Source organism: Pinus tabuliformis, chromosome 3_2 (assembly GCF_031772625.1).
Source record: "Pinus tabuliformis cultivar Carrire ecotype Pingquan chromosome 3_2, CPIR1, whole genome shotgun sequence".
In the NCBI taxonomy this organism is placed as follows: Eukaryota; Viridiplantae; Streptophyta; class Pinopsida; order Pinales; family Pinaceae; genus Pinus; species Pinus tabuliformis.
The window spans coordinates 298611601-298632184 of record NC_142302.1 but is presented as its reverse complement, the minus strand read 5'-3'; positions in this window follow the sequence as shown (position 1 = coordinate 298632184).

Here is a 20584-nt window from a genome sequence, read left to right as displayed (position 1 = left end):
ATGTTCATGATATTAACTTTAAATCATATAAATGAATTAATAATTATGCATCAATGTAAGATTCATAAATGAATTACAATATAAATAGATTCATAAACACATTCAATATCAGAAATAGAACATCATTCCTTTATTGAAGTTAGCTACAAGTAAAGTGGAGAAATATGACTTGAGTCCTTCTTCGGCTCGAAGCGGAACCATCTTCCGGATCCGTCTTTTCTCGGCCTCAACAATCTTCCTCCATCACCAACACAAGGATATATTCAAGAAAGATGAAGGATATCTCCAACAAGGAAATAATGGTTTCTTGAAACTTTGGGGAGTGCAGGAGGCACAGGGATCTTATCAAACTTGATCAGGGATAATCTCACTATATTATCAATATCTCATATCTTCTCCCTTAAGGCCTTCCAATGGATGTTTATTTATACTTCTCCAAATTAGTTTTTTCAGCTGGGAAACAGTTGGGCCAGGGGCAATAGGAGGTGAGTAACAGTTAAAGCCCGTGAACTCCGCCCGAAATTAATGAAATTTATTTTTTTTAAGTATTCTAATATATGTATGCAGGTTGGGTATATGTTGACCCATGTGTAGACACTTTTATCTCAGGGGAAAGTAGAATATAGGGAATAAAACACTATTTTTTAGATTTTGGGCGAAGTCTGGAAGGAATGGTTGCCCTAGGCCATGATCAGAGCATCAGATCTACCAAGAGTGGTAAATGGTGCTATAACAAAAAGTATTTTTACAACAATTTCCATCATCTCATAGTGGTAATGTACTTATTATAAATAAACATTGAGACACAATAGTATTTTAGTTGTTTGTTTTATAAGTTAGTGAAAGATGATACTTCATGAACCTTGTTAATTCCTTCCAAATTTTAGAAATTTTAAAAGATGAACATAAGAATATTTATAAACATAGTTATACTCCTTCCCTTTTCTAGCCTATTTTTCAATTTTATATACGAGGAGAAGGAAATTTTATGGCACTCATAAGGATTTTTGTTAATTCATTCACATTTGTAATCGATCAAGAATCCTTTTGCAATTAACTAGTTGATGTTTTTAATCAATCACACAATGTTAATAAATGTCATTCTATGTCTAGCAATTTTACCTTCACAATGAAGAATGTTATTTTACATTCTCCGTTCTATAGATTTTTCACCAATTAGTAATTCAAAGTGAATTTTTTTAGATATTTATCAAAAAGATGATGCACTTTGGTGTCATGATCTTGCTAAGCTCTCCAAGCTTATTCTTATTTTATTTATATGTTTCATATTCTAATCTCTTCCATTATACATATCAGGTAGGATGAAGGCTTGTTTAGAAGAGACTATTAGTGTAAAGGATTTTGGAAATAGGAAAATTATTTTCTTTAATGTTCTTGATATGGGTGTAAAAATTTCAATTTTTTCATACTATTTAGTAATGGTCAAATATATATTTCTAATTTTCAATTTACATATGTTTGCGGGTTTGAGACAACATGAATGGCTTCTCTGGAAATTTCATTTTGCTTAGTTTTGTTTCTAATGAGGGTTACATTAGGTTTAGGAGTAATTTATTTGTTTGCATTATTGTTATTCACATGAATAATGTAGCTATGGAAATATTCAGGAGATGAGTTGTTTTCTAGATGCATTCAGGGAAGTTCATTTTAACTTTTCTCTCTCTTTGTTCTTTATTGTCTTTCTCATGTTACTTTTGTTAAAAAATTTCAAGTCTCATACTTAATTCTTGATTATCATGACTTAGTAAGATGTTTAATGCAATCAGTTTAATCATGATGAAATAATATTTTGAGGCTCTCATGCTTTAACTACAAGTGTAGATATAATTTAGAGTTTTATTTTAAAACTTCATTGTGATTCATTTCATGCCCTTTCTTTTGTTTTTTTCTTGACTGATCGTTTTTTTTACATTAAAATATGAAGCCCTTGTGCATAAATAATATGTTTTTTATACATAAATAGATCACCTAGGTGAATAAATAAATGATCTTGTATTGAAGTCATGAATGGGACTATAATAATTCTTCATCAATTACCTGAAATTTAAATCTCCATATATTGGTCAACTCTTAAACATCTATACAAGCTTGTATTGTTCGTATGTAAAATAACAACTACCTCTTATGGGGAACTCCATTAAGCTTGTAAATCCTAAATATTTAATAGAATCTCTGCAACCAGTTCGGTCTTGAATAAATGGATTACAGTTGCAATTATCTGAATGCATTGGTTAGAGACAAGATGGGGAGAAAAGTCCAATTGTGATAAAAACATATTTTAGAAAATTTTAAAATTCTTTGGCCAACATGGAACAACCTATTTTTTTTATAAAGCTAGGTGAAGATCCCTCATCCATGTTGGCATCAAATTCCCTAAAATATTCTTGAATTTTTTTATTCTTATTTTCCAAGGAAAATATCGTAATTTTATTAATGAAAACAAAATTACATGTTGTAGCTACTTAAAAGAAGTCCATCATCTAGTCAAATACTGATGATCATATTGTTGGAAATAATACTAAGAGGGGGGGGGGGTGAATTAGTATTATCAAATCAATAATTTTATTTCCCAAATAGATTTATAAACGCTACTTTAGTGAAGTGAGCTAGCATGTACACATGACTGTGCTTAAAGAAACCGTCATATATGCAGAGAACTTATGATTTAGATAGTTTATCATGTGTTGAGCTTAAACCAGTATATCAGAGATTTATTAGACATTGCAATAAAATCATATTAAAGTATCAAACATAAGAAACACACATGAACACCAAGATTTAAGGTGGAAACCTATTAGGGTCCCACCCTAACCCCCTTATTTATGTAATGGGATCGAGTCATAGTCAAGAGTCAATAAAGCCCATATTAATAATTGTAAGTGGTTAACCCGCAATTAATGATGGGACCACAATTAGTTGCAAATGGGCCGTAGTATTAGATAGATGGTATTAATAAAACCCATGGTATTGATCCTTGGTATTGGATGTATGAGTCATATATAAAGGATAGAGACTCCCTGCGAGGAGCATCGTGTCTTATTTCTGTATCGAGCTCTGTTCTATTAGAGGTTGCCCCCTCAAAGAGGCCAGTGAACATTGCTTTTTGAATAATAAAATATTTGTTGTTGTCTCTCACAATTCTATGTTCTGGGTATCTTTCTTCCCATATTCTGTATTTGGGTATCTTTTTCAGGTTAAGAGCATAACAAGTGGTATTAGAGCACTTTCCAGGGCCAGTGGGATCTCCATTTATTAGCAAATTTTTTTTTGGCTAGAGACGTGTTCCAGTGTCTTTAAACCACGGGATCTGTCGTTGAGCGCATAAACCTGCGGATTTGGGGAGGCATGCACACAAGAAATAAAAGAGGTGGTCACACTTGTTGGACTCCCTTGTAACCCCTGTGGGTACCCCTTCAAGTAGTAGCGCATTAGACAGAACCGCGTATGGACTATCTTCCAAGTACCTTCTGGGTATATCGGAAGCCCCTTAGCTCCTCTGCAACCTCGCCATAGATAAACCGTCGGCCGTCTTACTGCTACAGTACACCGAGAACAGCACTCAGAGAGATTACTCGCCCGTACGATAAGGTAGTCGGGTTGTACGGCTAAGGGTATGGTTGATCCTCCTTAGTTAGAGCCCTGAAACATTGGGCCAAGTACTACTGTCAGACCCTTATGTATATTGCGATCTATAGCACCTGACACTCCTCAAGACCATAGTTCCCTTTTCTATCTGGGGATCACGCATCATCTCTGCCAGATCAGCATGCAAAGAGGTGCAGCAGTAGCAGACATTAGTCCCACAGTTCCGAGTTAGCAGACCATTCGGTGCATGGTAGAAACTAGAGGTCAAGCTATGGCCAATGAAAGGATGGACAAACTTGAAGAATCCTTGCAATCCCTCAAAATTCAGCTTGACCGACTAAATAGCATGATCCCGAGCAAAATCTCGACGGGCAAGGAGGAAGCCCATGAGGAGGCGTATATTGGCAATGGACACAGTGAGGGTGAGTCTAGCCAGTCTCTTCACCTCGGGGGCCCCAACCAACAATCCCGTCCGCAACCTCCCAAGTTGGATATGCATAAATTTGATGGTTCTCACCTGGAAGCATGGATAGCACAAATGGAGTAGTATTTCAATCTGAATAACATCTTAGATAATGAGACTGAGCTTATGGTGGGGAGCATGTACTTGGACAATGAAAGGTGGAAATGGTGGGAATGGCATCAACGTTGCAATGGACCTTTTAGGACTTGGAACTCCTTCAAAAAAGCTCTTACAGAACGCTTTGACCAGGAATCTTCTTTTTTGGGTCGTCTTACTAAGCTCTGACAAACTGGCACAGTGGATGAATATATTACAGCCTTTGAAGCCTTAGCCTTCCGCACTAGGGGTCTCTCAGATGTGTTCTACACGGAATGTTTTATCAGCGGTCTTAAAGAAGCCATAAAAGCCCACGTCTTACTGCACCACCCTCCCACATGGACGGAGGCTTGTAAGGTAGCTTGTAACGTGGAACGTGCGTTAGCAGCCCAGTACAGTCACCCAAATTTCACCGCTAAGGGTCGCCCCCCACAGGCTCACAGCATGACTCAAACACTTAAGGTTCAAAAGGTGTCACCTGCAGAAATGGCCGAAAGAAGAAAGCAAGGATTATGTTACTACTGTGATGAAAAATACTCCCCAGGTCATAAATGCAAGGAGCCCAAATTTTTTCAAATTGATGCCACTGATTACAGCTCATCGAAGGAAGATCCACCACTGGAGGAACATGCGGCGGTAGAAGAGGACAACCAAAAGGACAATGTCCCTGAAGAACCAGTTATTTCATTGCATGCTTTGGCAGGGATTTCTTCACCTCAAACTCTCAAAATCAGAGGTTTTATTAAACATCACCTAGTAGTAGTCTTGATTGATAGTGGAAGTACACATAATTTCATCCATCAAAAATTCGCGGAAGCAGTGCATTGTTTTGTACGAGCAGTTTCTAACTTCCAAGTCCAAATTGCGGATGGGGGCACAATCAAATGTGAAGGCCGTTGTGAAAATGTCAAACTTCAAATGGGGGATTATCAGTCGAAGACCCACATGTTTGCCATACACATGGGAGGGTGCGACATTATCCTCGGTGCTAAATGGCTTCGCACTCTTGGGCCAATCACAATGGATTTCCAGGAGTTATATATGAGTTTTAAGCAGAACAACTCCACACACCCTCTGTGGACTCCAGGCGGGAGCTCCCCCTATCATCAGCTCGCATAGGATGGAAAATTTGCTAACAAAAGGGCCATCATGGAGTTATAGCTCAATTTAATGCCATCTAGGCAGTCGAAACCAAGTCTCTGCCGATTCATCCTAATATGCAACAGATTTTAAATAACCATCTGCCGGTCTTTGACAAGCCTCATGAGCTTCCACCCTTGAGAGGGGAACATGATCATAGCATCACCTTGGTTCCAGGGGCCCAACCCCCAAATGTGTGCCCATACAGATATCCGTTCACCCAAAAGAATGAAATAGAAAAAATAATCAAGGAACTTTTGGAAGTAGGTGTCATTCGTCCCAACATTAGTCTTTATTCATCACCGATGGTCATGGTGCTCAAGAAAGATGGGGAGTGGCAGATGTGTCCAGACTTTCAGGCCCTCAATAAGTTGACAGTCAAAGATAAATTTCCCATCCCGGTGGTTGACGATTTGCTGGATGAACTCAATGGGGCTCAATTCTTCACTAATCTGGATCTTCGCTCGGGCTACCACCAAATTCGCATGAAGGAAGTCGACATTCCAAAGACTACTTTCAGAACTCATGAAGGCCATTATGAGTTCCTATTCATGCCATTCGGTCTTTGTAATGCCCCCTCTACTTTTCAGAGCCTTATGAACCACCTTCTCAAACCATCTCAAGAAATTTGTCCTTGTCTTCTTCGATGACATCCTCATCTATAGTTGCACTTGGGCCGCATATCTTCAGCATGTAGATCTACTCTTGCAACTGCTACGCAAGCATAAATTATTTGTCAAGATTTCCAAGTGTTTGTTTGGCATGGAAGAAGTTGAGTATTTGGGCCACATTGTGGGGTGTCAAGGTGTCAAGGTGGACCCCAAAAATATCCAGGCAATGCAGGATTGGCCTCAACCTAAGACATTGAAGAGCTTGAGAGGATTTTTGGGTCTCACAGGCTATTATCGTAAATTTGTCTGCAACTATGGTCACATAGCGAAGCCCCTCACTCAACTCCTAAAGAAAAATTCATTCTTCTGGAATGAGGACGCACAACAGGCATTTACATCTCTCAAAAATACCATGTGTTCAACTCCAGTCTTAGCACTACCTGACTTCACCAAATCTTTTGTCATTGAATGTGATGCTTCGGGTACAGGTATTGGGGCGGTCTTAATGCAGGAAGGGCGACCTTTGGCCTTCACAATCCAACAACTAAGTGGGAAGAATCTGGGCCAATCTACCTACGAGAAGGAAATGATGGCCATCTTACATGCAGTAGAGACCTGGAGACCTTACTTATTGGGGCGACGTTTCCAAATCCGCACAGACCATCACAGTCTTAAATATTTTTTGGAGCAACGCCTATCCTCCCCACAAAAAAATGAATGGCTCGCCAAAATGCTGGGATATGATTATGAGATCATTTACAAGAAAGGGCAAGACAATAGTGTAACAGATGCATTATCTCGCCAATTTGAGGAGGAAAGTACTCTGCTAGCAATTTCCCTCCCCATTCCAGAATGGATTGAAGAGGCTCGCAGGGAATGGTTTTCACATCCCGGGCTCTCCCAACTCATTTCTAAATTGCAAGTGGATCCAAATTCCACCATGGTCTACTCGTGGCAGGATGAGATTCTTCGCTACAAGGACAGAGTCGTAATATCACCAACATCCACCCTCAAAAGTTGCATTTTGGCAAAATTGCACTCATCCCCCACTGCAGGACATTCAGGCTTTCAGAAGACATATGCTCGCACGAGAAGATCATTTTTTTGGACAGGCATGAAAAAAAACATCCTTACTTTCGTAGCAGAATGTGATGTCTGTCAACGCCACAAAGGGGAGACCGTCAACACACTAGGCACATTACAACCGTTGCCCATCCCGGCATCAATATGGATGGAGGTTTCTATGGATTTCATTACAGGTCTTCCAAAGTCAGGAAACAAGTCAGTCATCATGGTGGTTGTGGACAAACTTTCGAAGTATGCTCATTTCTGCGCCCTACCCCACCCATTGACACCGACTTTGGTCGCTCAATCTTTCATGGATCAGATCTTCAAATTGCATGGCATGCCCACTTCTATTGTGTCCGATCGCGACCTAATCTTCCCCAGTAATTTTTGGCAGGAACTCTTCAGGCTACAAGGCACTCAAATAAAACTCAGTACTTCCTATCATCCGCAAACGGATGGTCAAACTGAAGCCGTCAACAAATGTCTGGAAACCTACCTTAGGTGTTTCACTTCAGAAAAGCAACATCTTTGGGTACAGTGGTTACCTCTAGCTGAATGGTGGTATAACACCAACTAACATGCCACCACCAAAATGACTCCCTATGAAGCAGTATATGGTCAACTCCCTCCTTCCCCTACTTCTTATATCAAGGGGTGCTCAAAGGTACAAGCAGTGGATCAACTCCTACAACACCGCGCAACCATGCTTGCCCATATTAGAGAGAATCTTCATCAAGCTCAAAACCACATGAAGCAATAGGTAGACCAGCATCGCTCAGAGCGCCAATTTCAAGAAGGGGATCAAGTATTTTTGAGGTTGCAACCATATAAGCAAACATCACTCAAAGACAAGGGTTGTCAGAAACTATCTCCAAAATTCTACGGACCATATCAAGTACTTTAGCATATTGGAGAAGTGGCTTACAAGTTGGCTTTGCAACCTACTACAAAAATCCATCCAGTTTTCCATGTCTCATGCCTCAAGAAAGTGATTGGGAATAATTGCAGAATTCAAACCAGTCTACCTGAATTGGATGAAGAAGGGTCAATCTGGCTCTAACCTGAACAGGTCCTAGACACACGAGACAGGCACCTGTGGGGCCGCATGATTATGGAAGTCCTCGTCAAGTGGAAAGACACCTCTCTGGAAGATGCAACTTGGTAACCAGCCACTATTCTTCAGCAGTTTCCGCAGCTTCAGCCTTGAGGACAAGGCTAGTCTTAAGGGGGAGGGCATGTTAGGGTCCCACCCTAACCCCCTTATTTATGTAATGGGATCGAGTCATAGTCAAGAGTCAATAAAGCCCATATTAATAATTGTAAGTGGTTAACCCGCAATTAATGACGGGATCACAGTTACTTGCAAATGGGCCGTAGTATTAGATAGATGGTATTAATAAAACCCATGGTATTGATCCTTGGTATTGGATGTATGAGTCATATATAAAGGATAGAGACTCCCTGTGAGGAGCATCGTGTCTTATTTTTGTATCGAGCTCTGCTCTATTGTAGGTTGCCCCCTCGAAGAGGCCAGTGAACATTGCTTTCTGAATAATAAAATATTTGTTGTTGTCTCTCACTATTCTATGTTCTGGGTATCTTTCTTCGCATATTCTGTATTTGGGTATCTTTTGCAGGTTAAGAGCATAACAAAACCCAATGTGGGTAAAAACCACATGCTGTTGTCATCTCTGTCTTTTTTTAATAATAAGAAAATTTGTTTACAATCTTGTACTAGTGCAGACTCATACCAGTGCGCAGGCTTCTACCTGCAAAAGGTTAAAACCTTCTCTTGTTTTCCAACATCTACTGGAAGAGAGCTACAACCCCCTAGCTATTATACTAGACAATATGTTTACTAGTACGTAGGTTCCAGCCTACATAAAACTTCACTCTTCCACTAGGGACCGCATTTCATAAATTTTCAGACTAGATGATCCTGCTACACAACAATACACATGAAGCCCTCGTTTCATCCAATTTTCATACTGGACCCATCAAAGCTTTTAAACATAAACTGCATCAACCAATATTCAGTTAATCTAAATAATTAGATCGCTAACACCAGAACACTGTGTTGAAACCAGAACCTTGCATCATCATCCAGAACTAGCTATAACCTCAAAAATCATGCATTAGAGTGTATACGCTACTTGGTTGAACCCAACCTGCATATATACGCTACTTCCTTTAACCCAACTTGCGTATATCTCTAAAGATACTGGATCATAAACTTCTAAACCACAGACTGTACCAATTAGTGACATTCTGAAGATCTACTATCATATTACAGAGTTCAAAACAGATAGCAATAAGGATCACACTTCCTTCTTAATCAATCAATCAATTAGATTCAATTTCCTTATACAACAGTTCTACGTTCAGATCTAAGAGGACTTCATTGACTGACAACAGTAAAACAATAGAATTTAATCAGATAGATCATTCAGATCTGAACACAAGATTTTCTTTTTGTATATGCTACTTGAAAGAGTCAAACTTGTGTACATGTGCTTTGGTTGAGACGATCCTGCATACAGATCTGCAAATTTTGACTTAAAACTTTGCTGCACTTTCAGACCTCAGACAAACCTAGATCATGATAGATAACAAGTATAACTGGCGCAAAACATTAGATCTAGTCTCAACCAATATCAGATCATTCAAGAATAAGTCATTTCAAGTCTCATGATTCATGATCCAATGTTGAACTCAAGGTGAACATGAAAACTTCAGATCCAGTCCCAAACATAACCCTGCAACATAATATGTACTTCAAATAGAAGTATTCCTTAGAATCTCATTGCTTGCACTCCTTGACCTAATGATCTTCTACTCCTTATATACTCTTAGGCCTTTCTCAATACCTTGGACCAAAACCACTTAGGACCAATACCTTGGACCCATTACCTAGGGTCAATACCTTGGACCAAATGCCTCGGACTAATTACCTTGGACCAGAATACCTTGGATCAAATAGCTTGGTCCAAAAACTTGATTTTCCAACATGTACGCACTTTTCCTCCTGTGAAAGTGCATTTATACATTATACACTACTTTTGTTCTGTTAAATCATGTGTATATGTGCCTTGGACAGATTGAACCAACGTATACCTCTCTTTCTTCATTCTTTGGAGTCTGATGTGTAATCCTATTGCACTGTGAACTTTCATTTGAGTGAGTTTCCATCAAGGACAACACCTGTATCATAATGCCAACAATATCCCCCTTTGGAGCTGATGGCAACAACAACACCAAGACACAACACCAAGACACTCTCCCACTTTGACATTAAGGGCAAAGGGCAGACCAAGATACTCTCTCCCTTATGCTGTTCATGCTCCCCCTAAGTACATGCTGACTTGTCTGATTGACCTCCCCTTTGTACATGCTAAGATGCACTGAAACCGTCCATGCTCCCCCTGAGCACAAGTAGAGTCTACAAAAATATTCTCCAAAAGAACCAACATGACTCTATAACTGAACTATGTGAGTATGACTGTCGAGTGGATAAATCATTCTTGCGGACAAGACCGATCTCCCTAGTATCTAATGATATCTAGTGACAAGAAAACCAAACAAATTCTATCTTTCTCTAAACATGCAATTTATAAATAAATGCCAACAGGTGTTTTAGGCCTACCTCAGGTCCAGTGCTAGTTTGTGGAAGCCACACTCCGTTTGTCCAAATCAACTCCCTTTTAAAGAATCTGCAAACACAAACAACCACACACATCAAATAACACTTGCATAGCCAATATAATAAACCATATTTATCATGATGATCAAGGAATTCATGAAATAAACCATAAAAGACAATTTATTGAGAAAAATGAATCTGATTGTATTAACTATAATCAAAGAAGAACTTTACAACCTTGGTGCCTTGATGTTGTACAAGCTCCTCCCAGGGTCCAGCAAGAATCTCCTCTACTTTGACAAGTTTCACTCTCTTCCCAATGAAGCCAAAAGGTATGTAATCTCTCCTCTCAAGCTCAAATAGGAATTCTAAATTCCAACAACTTTTACCCTAAAAAATGTTCAGCTTTCAACCTCTCTAGCAACTAGCCCAATGCCTCAATTTATAGTGCAGAGGAGGGAAGTTAATAGGTCCACCTTCAAAGGGATAGAGTCCTCCTTCAAAGGGATAAGCTCCTCTCATCAAGGGGTTAGCTCCATTAGTTATGGGATGCATGAACCACCTAGGAGCGAACCAACCACATCAAGATTCCTTCTAGAAGCGTCCAGAATTAGCCCAAAGTGAGTTTTTAAGAATAAACTTGCGCCTTTTTGACTTTCACAGGGGTCCGCACCCACTCCTTTAGAGACAGAGTGGGTAGGTTCGCAGGTAACATGACCAAGGGGTGCGGGACCGCAAGTAATGGTAAGAGAAAGTGCGGAACCAGAGTTTTAAAGCTTTTCAAGGACTTTCTCTCATTTTTAAAGCTTGACATGAAGAGCTGAGGTTTGAGACTTGCAAAGGAGGACAGTATGAGTGGTGATAGACTCACACTGACTGTAGAAAGTCATGGTGACAATATTTTGTGAAACAGATTGCCCCCTAAAGTGCGAAGTCTGTAGTAGATGAGAATTTCATTTATCATCTAAGAAGAGTGAAGTACTTTATCATTTCGAGGATCATCTTGTGGAGAGCCTGGTTGGAACCTATAAAAAAATTCAGTACAAAATATATATATGAAATCATATCATCGCTGAGGTAGGCATTCCCATACTCAGATAAAAAATGACTAGAAAGCTAACTAAACTACTCTGATATAGGAATGATCTTGTAATACATCACAAGTATAGACACAGGTAGACATAGTATGGGTGCAACCATCTGTTTATGAATAGTCCACTGTATAATGAATACAAAATTCCTCGTAGCCTGGATGGTGGAAACTAGATCTAGGGTCTTCATTTCTACTTCCCGAAATAGTACGATTCTATCCATGTGAATGAATGTGTCGAAGTCGAACATGGTAGAAACCACTTGATTACCAGTCAATGATGTAAACTGTTAGCAAGTGTGAGAGAAACCACCATTAATGTCAATGTCTCTCAAATTACTCAATACAATCCATGAAATGTGAATAGATGTGTTGATGTAGAACATGTCACGGAATCCTTTGATCGAAGGTCAATGATGCAACCTATTGTCGAAGGCGAGAAAATGGCCATTGAGGCATGCAGATTCCAAGGTACTAATGATTTCTAGATAATGAGCTGAAGTCAATAGAAAGCGATCCGTCGTAGGCAAGCCCACAACACAAAATCATAGATAAAGTTTGAAGAAATATAGTTGCAAGGACTGACTCAGGGATGGTCAAGATGGATGAAAGATATTTTGCAGATGAATGGTTTATTTGCACTGACCTCTTGAACACATAACAACACTACAGATGGTTTGGTGACAATTGAACTAAAGCTAATACCCAAAAATCGGCTAAAGACTTTCAATATGGTTTGATTAACTGTTAGGCAAAGGATTTCCCAACCCAGGTGAACAAAAAGTGTCATGTTCAAGAGTGGTTAAATGTTTTTCTGAGACACAAAGTATGACAAACAGGTTCATTTTTTTCTCTTTTCCCCCACCATTTCTAGCAAGTACCTCTTTATTTTTGACAAGCTTCAGGAGGATAACATTTGCTTGATTATAAGCTCATCCTTCGGATGAGTCCAACTTAGTTTAAATTCGAACCCTAAGAAAGAATGGTCCGTTCCTGTTTGTAATTGAACAAGTCCTTTACTGTTAAATTTTAACGAGTCTAGTATAGGAGAAACTCGGCGTTTTTCAATTTTAGGGAATCTGAAAAAAACTTAAGAAAACTCCATGGTTGTCCTTTTTCGTAAATTTGTGTCTCCCAAGCCCGGAAAAGTATAAAATAATACTTGAGAGAACCGCTTGACCATTAAAATCAAGGAGTACTTTTCATAATTAGTGTCTCTGATCTGAAAAAGTAAAAAAGTAATCAATGACACGTCGTTTTATAACCAATATCGAATTTGAAACGACAAAAATCCGGTAATCTTTTCATGTTTTTATGGTCAGAAAAGAGCTGTAAGTGGACCGTCTTTTTAATTCCGTTTTAACAAGCTTAAAAAGAAAAACTCGGCAATATTTTCATATTTTAGGAGTCAGAAAAGAGCTTAAAGGTGACTCTAATGTTTTTTTTCGAAAATGATCAATTTTGCCTGAAAAATCCGTTAGCTTGCACAAAAACTCAAACATTACTCATACCTGTTTAAAATAAATAAAAATGCTTCAAAAGTTACCTCTTTAAAGTGAAAAATAAACAAATTCAAAATTCATTTATTCAAAAAATCTTATAAAAAGGGTTTTTGTAAATTCATTTTTACTGTTTGACTTCAGAGTGAGAAAGAGAGCTTTTGGGTAAAAAACTTCCCGCGAAGATTACAGAAAATCTGTCTGTTGCAATCGAACACCGTCACCTCTAGGTAATCCACATCACCTTACTCTTACATTTCAATCGTTTGAAATTTTGTTTTTAGGTTTATATTTTGATTTTTTGGAAAAATTTTCTTTAAAGGTCCGCTCGCAGGGGTCCGTAGGTGCAGCATGCGAAACCTGCGGACCCCGACTTTTTCGCATGCAAAAAAAAGTCAGGGGCCCGCACCCGTTGTTTAGGCAGAGTGCATACCTACGCACTGTCTCTAACTTAGAGGGTGCAGTCCCCGTGGCATATGTTCTAAAATTCCAAGTTCTTCAAATTTTGCCCAAAAACTTTGATTTAAAATCCTCTAATCCACCCTTTCTTTCAATGTAGGGTATACATCATTCTTAGCTGGCGGGAACGGGAGCATGAAGATGTGGATGATGCCGCACTAAATCATCAACCCTCAATAGATGCATTGAGGGCATGCGGGCTATATAAATTCTCGGCCATACCTGGCATGAGGGCCCAAGTAGACTTTTTTCAATGGCTGGTGGATAGGTGGAATGTACAAGACCAGTGTTTCATTATTGGTGGCCACCAGCTTGAAATGGAGCGAGAGGACATTTACTTCTTGACTGGTTTGCCTAAGAGAGGTGAACAATTGACTCTATTCGGGACTAGGCCAGGTGGCCAGTCTGTCGATAGCCTCTGGCTAGAGTTTTGTAACGACCAAACCAAGGACAAAGGGATTGATATCAAAACCATCTCCCGTCCTGAACCCAAAGTGATTGCATTTACTGTCACGGGGCTCTGTGGAAGCGCAACACTACATATGGCCACTGGATCCCAAATGCAGATGGTAGTAGACTACTTTCGAGGCACCGTCTTCAACTGGTGTGAAGCTGTGTTGGCTAATGTAAAAGGCCAACTGACTAGAGCAAAGAACGGACAACTGAAAAACTTTGGATATGGTTTCTTAGTTGTGAGATTTGGTCTAGAGAGGGTCCCAATGTTGGTCCCACAGCATCTTTCTGTTGAAGCTGGACCTCCCCGAGAGCCCAAACTGATGCGTTGGGTTGCAATTATGGCCTGTCATCATGACGAGGGTTCAAAGGTTGTTTGATTTCCTCCTGAGTATTTTCATTGATTGGAGAACCAAGTTTTCATGATTCAGGATTTTACTTATGCTGGGATGGATTATCGTGGTGACCCAGACATGTCTCTTCCACCAGGAGAGCAATGGGATGACTCAGGTAAAATCATTTTCAACATTTTTCTAATTTAATTTTTTTTTGTTTTTAAATCATCCCAAAATTGATAGTAAAAAGTTTCAAATGCAGATATAGGTCCACAACGACCAACCACTCTTCGGCCCTATGAGAGGAAACAACGAACTGCAGCAGCACCAGCCCCATGGGACGAATCTACAGAGACCTTGGCCGAATTGGAAAGCCATCTAAATCGTTTGACAGCAGACATTCCAGAGACTAGCATAGATGACATTCCTCTTAGGCTACAGCGCTATGTGATTGGGGTCCCAGGACCTTTCAGGAGGTTCCTTTGTAGGGTGTCCCGTATAGTGGTTTCTTATCGTGATCATCACCAGTAATAGGATGATCGCCTATTGAAGACTCGTATGAAATTTTTTGCTTTTTGTACTATCATTTTTGCCGATCATAAGGTGTTTTTCAACCTATGATCGAAGACGATGTATATTTGACATACTTCTATGCTATGCTATATCATTATTACCAGTTACCTTGTAAAACATGTTATGGATTTTTTTAAATTCACTTGGTTGATTATTGCAAATGTCTACTTAACATTCGAAAAGCAATTGCATCTGCTAATGTATTTAAATATCTTGGAATATGCTGATACTCAATATAGTCAAATTCACGTTCCAAGAGACGAACTCTCAAAAATAATCTCAATAACACTGGATTTCTAATGGCATAAACTCTATTAAGCTGTAACACAACAAGTTCAGAATCTAACCTCACAATCAAACTCTGAATCCCAAATGAAATGGATTCAGATAATAACTCAATCACTGCACTATACTCTGCAATGTTGTTCGTTGTTTGACCGAGGCTTACCCCATGCATAGATACAAACTCATCAGAGGGCGAATAGATAACCCAAGTTGCGGAAGAAATGTTCCGTGTATTACGACAAGCACCATTAGCAAAACCAATGTATGTTTGGAGAGACATCGACATCTGCAATATCAAGAGTAAAATCAAGATAAGCAGGAATAATGGCAAAAAAAACTCTCTAAACTAAGCACACTTTTCTAATCTAAAATACACCAGCTAGAAAGAAAACTAACCTAACTAGAATCTCCACACCCAGATTTAAGCATAATATCTCTTCAGGTAAAGACCATTTCTGGGTTTACCTAAAGAGACTCCGTCAAAGTCTACCAATTCATAGGCCCCTTTCGCCAGCTTTTGCTTAGCAAAATAAGGACCATGCCACATGGGTACAAATTTTCCAGCGCCCAACTTATCATTTGCTTGATCGTACAGTAAGACTAGGTCTCCTTCCGAAAAATTACGAGGTGTAACATTTCGATCACACTGAGCTTTAATACGTTTGGCATGAGTTTCGATTTCTAGTGTAGCATCACGTCGATTCTCATCTGGCTGAACCAAGTACAACAAACGTTTCTTCTCTTCGAAAGTGGATGGAAGTAATTCTATGGCCATTTGAAATGACGGGATTTCGCATTCAATGGGTAACACAACTTCCAAACCGTAAACTAGTTGGAAAGGAGTGAAACCGGTTGATGTTTTTACTGAGGTTCGATATGCCCAAAGCACTGAAAATAACATGTTATTCCAATTCGACCTATGAATCCCAATGATTCGTCGGATCATAATGACTAGAACTTTGTTGATGGCTTCAACCAGACCATTAGCCTATGGGTAATATGGAGTAGAACTATCGTGACACAGACCAAGTTGATCTGTTAGTTCAGTCATCATAATGTTTCGAAAATGATGCCCATGATCAATGATAATTTCTTGTGGAACACCGAACCTAGAAATTATATGGTTGAAAATGAAAATCGCAGCAGTTTTTCCATCTGCCGAAAATGTAGGCATCGCCTCAGCCCACTTGGTAAAATAATCTACCTCAAGGATGATATACGCATGCCCCCCAGCCGAGTGAGGGTTACATGTAATAAAATCGATACCCCATTTCGCAAAAGGACCGACAACAATTATAGGGTGGAGAGGAGCAGGTGGAGCACACATCTTTCGATCAAGGATGATAATCTACCGTGTTAATACAATCTTTAAACAAAGATGGCCAGAAATAGCCAGCACGCAATATCTTTTGGGCTGTGGCAAACCCTGACATATGATCACCACACGCTCTAGAGTGACAGTCATTTAGAACCCTTTCAGCTTCCTCATGAATTAAACAACGTCGGAAAAAAAAGTCTTCCCCACGACGATAAAGTGTATCTCCAATAATTTTGAATTGTTGGGATTGGAATCGTATTTTCCGACGCTGAGATCTTGAAATTTCAGGCCGAAAGGATTGGGTTTGGAGATAAACTATGATATCTCCATACCATGGATCAAGAATGCTGATTAGAAACAAGGATTCGTCTGCAATGGGCTCTTCCGCCACAATTTCAGTATCATCATGCAGGAAGTCACACATCAACTCCGCAAAAACTAAATATTTCTTTGACTTAGAATTTTCAAACTCCAAGTCAAATTCCTGTAGGACAACAATCCATTTGGAATACTTGCCCCTAGCAATTGTTTGGTCAAAATATAGATCATAGGGTTTCAATCGTAAATTACTCTAGTTTTACGTGGTAAAATGTAATGATGAAATCGTTGGACAGCTTGAACAGCTGCCAGGGCCAATTTCTCCACATGTGAATATTTTATTTCAGTTGGATTCAAAGTGCGACTAAGGTAATAAATCACATGTTCACTACCGAATTCATCTTCCTGAACTAACACCATTTTGATGGTGGAATGAGAGGCGGCGAGATATAAGAAGTAGTTCTGGTTGTATTTGGGAGGATGCAATAACGGTGCATGGGTCAACGCATGTTTTAGTGCATCAAAAGATTTTTTATCTATCTCATCCCAAAAGAATGGAGTATTCTATTTCAACAACCTGGTAAAAGTCTTTGTTATCTCGGTGTAGTTAGGAATGAATCGACGTAAAAAGTTTGCTTTCCCTTGCAAACTTTGGAGTTGGTGAAGAGTCGAAGGAGGATGTAATTTGAAAATAGCTTCAACCTTCGAGGGATCGACATGAATTCCGACTTTCAAAACAAAAAATCCCAGTAACCGACCCATTTCTATACATAAAACACACTTGTGTGGATTCAACCTAATTCGATAATGCCTACATCTCATAAATATTGCTCGTAAATGAATGAGATGATCGACTCTACGTAATCAATGAGCAGGTAAATCATCGAGATAGGGTTGCTCAATGTGCTTTATGTCATGAAACGCGTAAGACATGGCCCTTTGAAAAGTTGCACCGGTGTTCTTAAGCCCAAAAGGTAATTTGCAATAAGCAAACGTTTCCCATGGACAAATGAAAGCCGTTTTTAGTTGATCAGCAGGTAGAATGTTGATTTGGTTGTAACCGGAAAAACCATCCATGAAGGAGAATATTTCACTGCCGGCACAATCATCAATGATTTGATCGATATAAGGAGTCGGATAATTGTCTTTTGGATAGGCTCGATTAATATCCCTATAATCGATGCATATTCTTATTGTTCCTTGCTTTTTATTAACAAGAACAATATTCGATACACAATCCATTAAGAGAATGGGATAAATAAAACCTGCTTTAAGTAATTTCTCCACTTCTGCTTTAATAGCAGCAGCTTTTCACGGGTGAATCTGACGCAAACGTTTCCGGACAGGTTTAGCATCCGGGTAAGTTTTTATTTCATGAACAACAATTGCTGGGTCAATTCCTGGCATTTCCTCATATGACCAGGCAAACACGTCGCAGAATTCTTGAAATAGGGCCTTATATGTTTGAATTTCATATTCCGTACAAGGGGCACGTATATGAATGTTTTCAACAATTCCAGGCTTAACTGAAATGTCAATAGGAATAGTTCGAGAAATATTTCCCAAATTTAACTCAGAATCATGATTTTTCAATGGATTCTGAGGTTCCTTGACATAATCAATTGTAAAAATAGATGAAAAATCATTTTCAAAGTGATCAATCTCAGGTAAAAATGAAGATCTATGATGAAGATATTCCCATGGTAAATCATCAACAGACAAGATTTCACGGATTTGCTCATCTGTGTGAAGAAGTTCAGAAAAATTTGTTGAATCTGAGTTTGATATTGAAAGTGATTCTTCATGGACCGCATTCATTAAGTCAATTTCGGTTGAAGAAGAGTTGGAAAACGACTGTACGGCCTGATACGCAACTTCATAGGGACTCAAAGGCATAGCATCACCAAATGAATCCATCTTAGATTCGGAAGGGATGATCCAAGGATCATCATAAACAATAGTGTCTAATGAAATCATATGAATGGTTGTAGTAGAAGGCGATACGTTAGGAGGAGGAAAGGAAAAAGTTCCTAGTAAACCAGAATCTTTAACTAATCCTACTCCAACATCCTTATAAGGGATAATTGTTTTGCTGACATGCTGGATACTTTCAGAAGAGGTTGGGTCGGATGAAAAGTAAGTTAGCTAGTCTATAGTTACGATCCTTCCATTATGAGGAAAATTTATGAGCCGAAATACCAATGAAACAACAACAGTCATAGTGTAAGACCAACTACAACCCAAGAGAAGGTTGTAATCTAGAGGGGCATCAACCACCTCCACATCTAGATTAACAGTTTTTCCTTCAACCCCTATAGGTAAATCCTATAGAATGCTAAAAGGATGGAACCCACGACCATCAAAATCCTTTAGAATTGTCAGGGATTGATTAAGTGTAGGAGAACCAAGTGATCTCCAACACTGGATCGACATAATACACGTTGAAGCTCCCTCATCAATTACAGTCCTATAGCAAGGTCTGTTTTTTACTAACACTGGAATCTGGAAAGCCATTTGATGAGGTAAGCGAGGTGTACTATTTTCTAAATCGAAGATTATAAGATTAAAGTCCTGAATATCAACAGCTCCTATAGTCGACAATAGCAATTTACGTTGTGCTGTACATGATTGCAACACCTCCAAAGCCGACATTGCTAAAGGTGAAATAGCTAGATCTTCAACAATGTTATAGTTTTGAGTAGCTCTCGCATATGGATTCAAAGCTGACTTTCAAAGTATACTCTTGGCGAGCGGTTTGATTACTAAGTTTGGCTTAGGTTTCTCGATCTGTAGTGGATCGGAACTGGGAGTTGAAGTTGATGGGTTCAAATTAGAAGATTCTCCTTCCTTACCACAAACAATACTTTTACTTCCATAATCTTGTGATCGTGTCGCAATCCTAACATGGGACATCATCATTATGGGTTCTTCTGAGGCATTTGAGGAAGAACCTATCATCTTACTGTCTTGACTAGGAAAAGGATCCTTCAAAACAGCAAGCATTTGAGAACCTTTGACAATTTTCGCAACCTCTACGCGATGAGGGCAGTCTCTTGTAAAATGCTCTTCATCACAAATGAGACAAGGATAACGAGGTTTGCGTTTCTCATCAGTAGATTCTGTTTTTTCTGGTTTCTCTTTCGAATTTTTACCTGATTTATTTTTCTTCTTCCCATTTTTCTTACCAACGGATTTTGATTTGGCTGTAGATGACTCTACAACATGAATATCGGCAGAAATTTCTGTGGAAGAGTCTCCTGTCGAGGAATCTGGTAAGGTTATGATAGGAGAAGAATTCTTGGAAGATTTATTCTTACTTTTGGTATTAACTGTACCAATCATACCATCAGCGGCATGAGACCCTGAAGAAGCTGCAGTTATTTGATTTTGTTTAGGAAGGTCGGGGATTTCCTCGTGTAACATACCCGACTGTGTAGAAATGAGGTCAAAATACTAAGCTTGAGAAATTACTTTCTCTTCAGTAACAACTCCTGCCTTAGCTACATCCTCAGTGATTTTTGTTAATAATGATTTAACAAACCATTCTGCTAAAATCTGATCCGGAATAAAAACTTTCACTAAACGCCCTCGACGTCTCCATTCATGAATGTGATCTGAAATGTAAGTGGA